General features: G+C 40.6%; 1 protein-coding gene across 6 annotated transcripts in view; it reads right to left on the bottom strand.

Annotated features, from left to right (window-relative positions):
- MEF2A (myocyte enhancer factor 2A) overlaps positions 1-7692 on the bottom strand; it is a 162937-nt gene extending 155245 nt beyond the window's left edge. Inside the window, exons 1-2 of one of the 6 annotated variants that reach the window (XM_019477690.2) lie at positions 7520-7692; positions 7089-7142 (exon numbers count right to left, since the gene is read on the bottom strand). The gene's annotated coding sequence lies outside the window, so the exon portion shown is untranslated. The remainder of the gene's footprint in view (positions 1-7088; positions 7143-7519) is intronic. The other 5 variants (XM_014606045.3, XM_059714563.1, XM_014606048.3 and 2 more) reach the window with 5 other exon arrangements.
- Positions 7693-8014: the final 322 nt, after the last annotated feature.

Consider the following 8014-nt stretch of genomic DNA (forward strand, 5'->3'; position numbering starts at 1 on the left):
AGATTAAAATGAGCCTATTGTTTTTCAAAAATTTCGAACTCTCTCACTGACAGAAATAGGAAATTAATTTTTTTGCACTATTTACTGGGATACCTATGAAAAGCATGGCTGACCACCATGAAAGGCTCTTCTACATTCCAACAGTATGAAGGAAGGTTAAGCTTCAAATCGCAGTAAACTACTAACCATCTTTCTAAGCTATAAGTTACAAAAACAGTGTGAGAATGTACTGCTACAGATCTTTGGCACAAAGTATTTGAGATTTCTGCAAGTGCCAGACAGATATAACAAACCCCTAACGCTAAAGCAGAGCCACATGAATTAGTCTCATTTTTCTTTTGACCACAAATTTAAAATTTAACTGAAACGTTAACCACTTTGGGATATCCATTCATTTCAGCAGCAGCATTATGGAAAGGGGACTTAATGGAAAATCTACAAGACAATACAGCAGGAGCAGAATTACAAAGAAACATCTACCTTCTCAAATATTCTCAAAATACTCCATGTTTTGAAAGTACTATGGTACTGGAAGCAACATTTTGAGTGTGAGATCGTACATACCATTTTATTCAGAAGTCATTCTGCACCCACTCTTGTCAGCTTACAGTTCTTAAAACAGGATGCAAACAGTCATGTCAGGAAGAGAATAGTTGCTGTGAAAGTATGATACCAAAAACAAGATGTCCTTTATGTCGATAACTTTACACACTACTTTAGTTCTTGCTCTATTTAAAAAAAAAGACCTTTAATGTACAAGTAGAAAGGCACCAGTTAAAGAGTCATAAAGGCAGTTATTTCAAGGATGGCAAAGTTTGTTGCCATTTTTGGCAACTTAAGAATCATCATCTCTCATTTCAAAGAGTATAAGCTCCTTTTTCCCCGACTGGCACTTCCACTGCACTTTTTGGGCCATACAAACATTAACCACTAAGATCATACTTATCCATCACAGTGGAATTTCACCCCACACTCTTCAAATCCTCCTTCATGGTATGGAAATGTTCTCCTACTCTTCAGAGCCCTTCATCTTTTTCAATCCCCTGTCCCAGTCTCAGCCACCTGAGTGACATCAGATTCCATTACCTACAATTTTCTTCAAAAATTTTCCCTGTGCCCCATAATCGCTGGTCGCATGGCTGTACTAATCTCGAAGGCAACTAACAAATCTCCCTTGACTCCCTCTTCAAGAACTACTTCTGCCACAATATCTGCAATCAAGCAATATTTAACAGCTAAGCTGGAAGGTAGTTGGGTTGTAATAATGTATATAATAGATAAGAGCATATGTTTAATAATCCCCCCTCACTACCCCTATGTTATTTACACACCCAATTATAATGAGAAGGCCTTGTACAGTATCCAACACTAGTGATAATGACAGGCTGTAGGAATTACTGCAAATATTAAGATAGGCTTTCAAATTCTGGTACCTGTTTTAATCTATTCATAGTTAACTTCTATTTCTACAGAATCATGTAGCTACAATAGTCAAATCCAAATAGGTGATCCATGCACCTGCATATCAGCTTCCCCTTTTCTTGTAAAACAGCTAAGATAAGTTTGTCCAAGCAACCATTTCATGTGACGGGGGGGTAAGATTTAAAAATGAAATGTCAACACTAGTCCATATCTATATCTACATATCTGTACACATACACACATACTACTAAATAAGATTATTTGAAGAATGTTGGTTTGCAAATAAATAAGTGTTGGGTATATTATATATTAGACACCTGAGGCAATTTAAAGTAAACCAGTAATGCCAGAACATGTAAGTTTGATTTCTGTTTTGGCGTTTAAATATTTCCAGAGGGAAAGAAAGCTGGGTATACTTTTCTAGATCAAAGCTCACTAACAAATTAGAACTTTATATTCAAGGTAAGAAGAAAAACTCTGCTCTAAGTAGTAAATATTGTGGAATCAACAAGGCTGATGCACAGCTACTTGTTCCAGTTAAGTACCTTTCTTCTTGACCAACAAGACCAAAATAATTATTTAACTTAGGACACTAGGAGCAGACAAAGAAATATTTAATGACCACCATTAAAGTTACTATGGGACCAAGGCAAGCTAGACTGCAGTAATAAGCTTCCAAATTGCTCCATGAGAACTAAGACAGACTTCAGCAGCTCTTCAGGAACTGAAGTAAATATAAATGGGAGACATGGCAGTTAATAAGATGATCCACCCAATCAGACACCTATAACATTTGGGATTCTTAGTTGTTTCCCCTCAACGATACCTCTATTAACCTTACTATTAAGAAAAAAGGGAACTACACCTAGTCATATATGCACATAAGGTTTATTTTAAACAACAGAAGTACATACATCATGACTCATGTTAGTGATTAATATGCAAATGTAAGAAAAGAACATATGTCTACTGTAGGAAGCATTCCACAGTGTCCTGGCCTTGGTGCAACTGAGACCTCAACACTGCATTTATAAAGTTTTGGTGACAGTATGAATTATATTGCTCCTAGCTACATCTATCCTATCTTCTCAATTAATCATTCCAGATTCAAATAAAAATCAGATGTACCTAATTATATTGTCCAAATCCAAAAATATCCTTTCTGGTAAGTAATTCTGCAGAAAGAGTATTTTTAACAAGGTTTTTAATTGTGTTTAAGTTTGAATTGACAATAGAAGCATTATGACTTACAGTACTTTGTTCATCTACCCTTAGTTTTTCCTACCTATTTCATAAATACTTTCTAAGTACATATGTTTAGATTTACATCTGATGCTTTTGTGGTAAAGAATGTTTGTGCCTGCAAAAAACACGTTGCTACACTGATGTCAGGACACAAGAAATACAGCTTGTACTGAGAAGCAAAACAAAGGAACAAATGTTAGAGAGAGAGATCTCAGGACCAGAAAAAATTTTGAGGATGAGAAGCATTTCTGGCTCACCACTTCTCTCCCCAACGCCAGCCAAAGAGAGAAAGAAGAAAAAAAGAAAAAATATGCTGCAAATGGATCAGTTGCTAGCTTACCCCATAAATATAACTGGTATTATCTATTATCAGGCCTCCTGCAGAAGGCTACATAGTAACTGTAGGAACAATACTGCCATACTACACACTGGAAGTTAGCTTTAAGCTGTTACTAAATTTTGCTCATTTACTGGATACTGTATCCGATACAGTTTTATTTGAAGGGACACTTAAAATACACTACAGTTACTTTCCCCAAATAATACTGCAATAAAAATATGGAATAGGAAGCCTAAAGAATTTACTCTAGGGAAAGAAAAAGAGTGTTGTTACAATTCAGCAAGTTCCAGAAGATATCAATCTCACCTATTTTTCCCTTAACGTTTTTTAAATACATGTAGGCGTTTCAGCCACAGACTTGATTGACGCCCTTGAAGGCTTTACACATTCTGCCTAAAAACTGGAAATATTTTGAGTGTGTGTTCAGTTAAGCTATTACTTTGGCAGCATATTAACTGGCCTATTCTAATTAGTCATCCAATTAACCCTTTCAGCACTATTTAGCATATGCAAGAAAACTGGAAAGGAAGAGTTATTGCATTTTTTCTGGTTATCTTAGCAAGCTGACACAACCAGAGAATAAAGTTTACTTAAACAGAACTGATAGCATGAAGCAAAATTTGCATCAGGTTGAGTAGAGACAGTAACTTTTTTGTCCTCTTCTATTAAAATTATTTTCATTTAGAAAAAACAGCTATTGTGCTCATCTAAAAAATTCTCTCTCACATAAGATAATTTAGAAAGCACATGCAATGATCTGGAATACATTATGCGTCCATCAAGAGTGCTCTTCTAACAAAAATTCTTAACAGAGAAATATTTGAATCCCCAAATACAAATCTCAGTTGGCAGACACATGGCATATTTTTCTCAGAGCAATAATACTAATTCTGAACGATGCCCCACTGTTTTGTCATGCATACTAGCACAATTGAGTCAAGGTCTCATATGTGAAAAGCTTGTGTTTAATGAAGTTCATTTAAAAATTCAATTGTACTCCTCTTGTAGTTACTTTACTACAAGGACCCCAAAGTCACAGCAAGGTACTGTAGCACTGTACACTCCAACACACACAAAACTTCACTTCTCAAAACGAACAACAAAAATAATAGTAGAGCATGGTAAGGTTATCCAAGTATACTCACTTTCATCACTGTCACAACCTTCATGTTAATATTGTATTTGCCAATGCATACTTTCCTTATCCACTGTACAATATGGATGTCATTATACAGAAGTCATGCCAGACATGTTTTCAGTCCTCAAGAAAAGCAAAAAATTTCATGATCCCCACACAAAGAAGCTGCTTTTTATTCTTTTCCACTGTCCATCCATGCCCATCTCCCCACAAAAGATTAGAGCATTAGGTGTCCCCACTACAAAGTATTCATATTAAAAAGTCCTAATGACTATTGGTTGCATATAGAGCTTCAACATGTAGGAACTACTGTAGTTATCACCTATATTACAGCATCCAAAATGAGCCAAATGCTTCCCAAGCAAAGATGACAAGACATCTCTAGTGTTGTCATGTACTAGCAAAAGTCTTGAATTTTATATTTGACAGTCAAATTACATCAGGGTTTGGTTTTTTTTATTATTATTATTAACGCCCCCCTCCTCCCAAATCCATTAAAACAGAACCTTCTGCATGTAACCATTACACACTGTCAGGTATTTCACATAACACTCATACCCTATCTTTACTAACAAAAAGCTAAATTGTTTTCCAAATAAGCTTAATTTAAACAGTTATGAAGCCTAAACAGTACTATCCTAAACTATTTTCATAACTGTTGCAGCATTCTCCAGCTGTGTTTTGTAATACATGGCATGACTGGACAAGGCAGGGCAGCAAACATAACTCCTGACATCATTTACACTGACTTGCATGGCATTACTATTTGGAAACAGCACTCAGCTTACTAAACTTTATTTTATTTATTGTAGGGCTACATGGGAATCTTGAATAACCTGGTTCTGGACTAACCCAGAAGAGGTCTGCTGTCCACACTGGAGTTTTAAGATAAACCACATTTGAAACTAATGCAGTATCACAGTTGAAAGAAAGTTGTTAAATAAGTTAAGAATCCTGCTGCAACAAACCAGCTTGTCTTAATAATAAAGACAAAAATACTTTCCCAAAAAATTTAAAAATGTATAATAAGGTCAATAACTTAATGAACTTGCATAATAAGCTCCTCTCTTAAGCCACCTCACCTAGAATGTTCATTAGCATCACAAACATCTTTCATTATTTCACCCTTCTTCCTCATACACTTGAGTAATCCCATTATTCTACAGCACCTTATATCCAGCAATCCTGAACGCTTTAAATCATTAAATCTCACTTTATAAAAAGAGCGCGTGAGGAATCATAGTGATTTAGGTACATGCTTAAAGCAGGCAGAGAGACAAGCAAAAGCACAGTTCTAATATGAACCAAATTGCTTGTATTGCAATGATACAGCCAATTACTCCCCTATCTTAAGTGGAACAACAAGTTGGAAATGGCCCAAAAGACCTACTACCCTGGTTCCTAGCCCATGATTTCTGCATAGCCTGTGAAAACCTACAAGACTGCTCATATGCACAGGAAATCAAAGAGTTAACATGAAAGTTGACAGGAAGAGCAAAGATTTATGTTGTGCACAGCACATTATTTGCTTAATATCATTGCCCATGGCACCATGAAGGTTGGGGAGCACTAACACTGTTTCTCCCTGAAAATGCACAATTGTGGTCTAATCTTAAATTTTCCCTCATTGCTCCCAATTGAACCCATCACTTTACACTAAAAGATCTTTCTACTTAGCTGGTAACGCCACTCTGCAAGTAGCAGAAGACTGATGTCCCTTTATCAAACCTTCATCTTTACTTAACTAATTGCATGTTTTCTTCTTTTTACTTTCTCCGTAATTAATTTCCCTCAATCCCTTTGGCCAAGGTGCTCTTTTTCCTCTTAATTCCCTTTCTAATAACTAATGTTCTGAGCCAAACATAACACACTTCTTATGCCTTTCTGGTTCCCTGCTTAGGATTCAACAATTTTTAAATACACTGCTATTTTAGTTATACCAATGATGTGTCTAAAATCATTCTGAAACCCCAGATTACAAATATATACATATACACATAAAACACACACAAACCCCCCACTGGCCTGTATTATTGTTCAATTTATATTGTGTCTCAAAAGTATTAGTTTAAAAAAAAAAAAAGTGTAAAATTTATGCTAGGTTTAGATATGTTCTACAATTTACATGCTGAAAAAAAACAACCAAAGTCACTCCTCTCTCCCAGACCCCCAAAATAACTCTTTTTTTAAAAGGCTGGTACAGTGGCAGGCAAGAGAACCAATCTGACCTATAAAAATAAGCATTCCCAACCCTGCAGATCCCATTTTAAAATGAAGCTGCATAAAAAGAAATAGCACATCGGTGTTAGGACCATTGCTCTGTCTCCTTTACACGTTGCTTAAACACCTGCCAAAATGCCATCGATAGCAAAACAACAGGCTCGCTCAGATGCCCAGCACCACAGCTGGACTCGACGCGGTGAAAGCGCTCCTGTGCAATACCCACCAACCAAGGAGAGCAGGAAGCCAACGACTCACTTTCTGCCAGTACTAGAAGCTTAGCAAAACACCCAAAAAGAAAAAAAGCGTAAAGATAACAGCCGTACACAATACCCGTTCCTGTGCCAGAGCAGATCTTTGTTTATAATAATCTCTCAGGCTGCTCAAGGCTTATCCTGCTCCGTTACCCCTATCTACTTCTCGACATGCTTTCTTCCTTATCTCCCTTTTCTGGCAGGGATTTGTGACATGTCCCAGTCGGTCCCCGCTCGGCGGCGGCGGGACGAACCGTTTTGCTCCCTGGGAGCCTTCGTTTGCTGCGGGAAACTCCCGTTTCCGTGCCGCGACTCGCACCTTTCCGAGACAAAAACGAGCGCACGCCCAACCCCTGCGGGGCGGCCAGCCCTGCCCTTCTCGCCTCTCCACGGCAGGTCAAAACCACGCCGGGACGGGGGGTTTTCAGCCGCTCGAGGGGAGCTCCCCAAAATACGGCTCCTTGCTGACCTCTCTCTCTTTCTCTCCGCTCCCGGGCACGGCCGGCGAATCTGGACACCTCTCCTGTATGCAGGGGGGGGTAAAAAAGATCCTCTAGGTGACACACACGTTCGCAAACGTTACCGTGCAGCGGGTGCGAAAACTAGGCGACAACTCCTACCCGCCCCCCCGCCCCCCGAAATATGACCCTCACGCGGCATCCCGCGGGCTCATCTGCACGGCGGGGGATGAAAAAGGCACCCCCCCCCTTTTTTTGGGTGGAGAAAAGTTGGTGCCCCCACCCCTCACAAAAGAAACCCACCCCCCCAGCCCCCTCCCCACACTGGCCTGCTCCAGACGCCTCCATGCGCGCGCAGGAAGTTGCAGGCAGGCCCCAGCACCCCGCAGGATGAGGCCCCCCGCGGGGGCTCGCCCCTCCCCCCGTGACACCCCACACTCACCGCGCGGCTGCTCCCAGACTCCCGGGGAGACACTGCCGCCCGCGCACGGATCCCCGCCGGGACCTATTTTGGGGAAACAGGGTCCAGGCGGGGCCGGAACTACTTCCTCTGTCACACACAGTCGGCGGAAGGATACTTGGTGTCTCCTTCCGCCCGTCTCGGGGACGCGCAGGCCGCTTCCGCGAGGCGGCAGAGGATGGGAAAGGGCGGAAGGAGGTCCTCCGCGCTCGGCTAAAAGCGGCCGGAGCGGGAATAAGTATTCACAGCGCCCCACACCTCCCCGCACTATTTTGTTTGGTACCAGGGAGCGGCCGGGTCTACATTCTTCATGCGAAAGCTGCGCGACGTGATAGGGCGGCGAGGGGGAGTGAAGGCAGGGAGCAGCCAATCCGCGAAAGAGGGGGTGGGATAAAGCGAAAGCGCCAGCCACTTAGGAAACAAGTGATGGGCGGGGAGTGACAGCGAGGGATGGCCAATCAGAGAAAGGGGGTGGAA

Source organism: Alligator mississippiensis, chromosome 11, assembly GCF_030867095.1.
Source record: "Alligator mississippiensis isolate rAllMis1 chromosome 11, rAllMis1, whole genome shotgun sequence".
Taxonomy (NCBI): Eukaryota; Metazoa; Chordata; order Crocodylia; family Alligatoridae; genus Alligator; species Alligator mississippiensis.